Genomic DNA, 1,188 nt, shown 5'->3' on the forward strand with positions numbered 1-1,188 from the left:
TTGAATGTTGTTGGTGAGTGTTGGAACCATTTTAGTAAAGAAAAACCCATAGTTTATGGAGAAATTTTGGGGAAACGAAGTAAAAAAACGAGACAAAAATGTTTTGAATTTAACTGATGGGCTAAATGATAATTAAGAGTATCATATCTTAGTTCATCCAAGCCAGTGATACGATGGTGAAAATGAAAGAAGAATTGGATCGAGGAATTAATTATACGGGCATTTTGGTCCAATGGACCAATACTTGCGGGGACATTTGTTTATGATAAAATTTAATTTGTTTAATAAATTTTGCCTAAGACTATAAATTGAGCCCAATAATAAACATATTAATTATTTGAAAGTTGTTTATTGAAATTTGAATTGGAATCATTCAAAGAGTATGAGAAGTCAGCAACACGTTCTAGAGTAGTGGAGGAGTTGAATAGCTAGAGAGTGGAAACTGCGTGGACAATAGAACAACACAAATCATAAGCAGAAAAAAGAGCAACACAAATCACTTAACAACACCGCAGTATCAAATCTAAAAATTAATCAATCCAGTTCAAGCATTTTCTCATATTTCTAGTCTAATTTCCAAGATTTTCTTATCAACTTTGTTTAGTTTTTATGTTTATTTTGATTTCTCTTGGTTTTTGTAAATACAATAATCATGTATAGGAATTGTTTATCGTATTTCACCTTATTTTTCATTTCAATTCCTTTTTGTGTGTGCATATTAGCTTAGGAGATTAGAACCAATAATCAAATTAAGAATTCATTGTTGTTTGATTATTATGAGTCATATTGTTTTAGTTTTCATACAAATTAGTGCTTGTAGCACTTGACACACCCACATTCTATAAAAATTGTGTAAAAACTCTCTAAAATTTGTTCTTGCACCCCCCTAAAGTTTTCAATATATATTTTTGTCTTCTCAACTTTGTTTTTCTGACTTTGTCCCTGCTTTTACCGGTCTATCTATTCATATTTATTAAATAAATTACTACTTCCAACAGTTTTCAAATCTGTGTGAAAGTATAAATTATATGTGAGATGGAGAAAGTATTTAAATTTCAATTTCAGGGAATGATTAAAAATAAAATTTGTAAATTTTTTTGGGATCTTAGAGGGAAAATAAATGATATGATTGTAAATGGGCTTTGTTAAGGAAGAAAATAAAAACAGGCTTGAATTTTGATTCCCTGG

This window comes from Primulina eburnea, chromosome 15, assembly GCF_022965805.1.
Source record: "Primulina eburnea isolate SZY01 chromosome 15, ASM2296580v1, whole genome shotgun sequence".
In the NCBI taxonomy this organism is placed as follows: domain Eukaryota; kingdom Viridiplantae; phylum Streptophyta; class Magnoliopsida; order Lamiales; family Gesneriaceae; genus Primulina; species Primulina eburnea.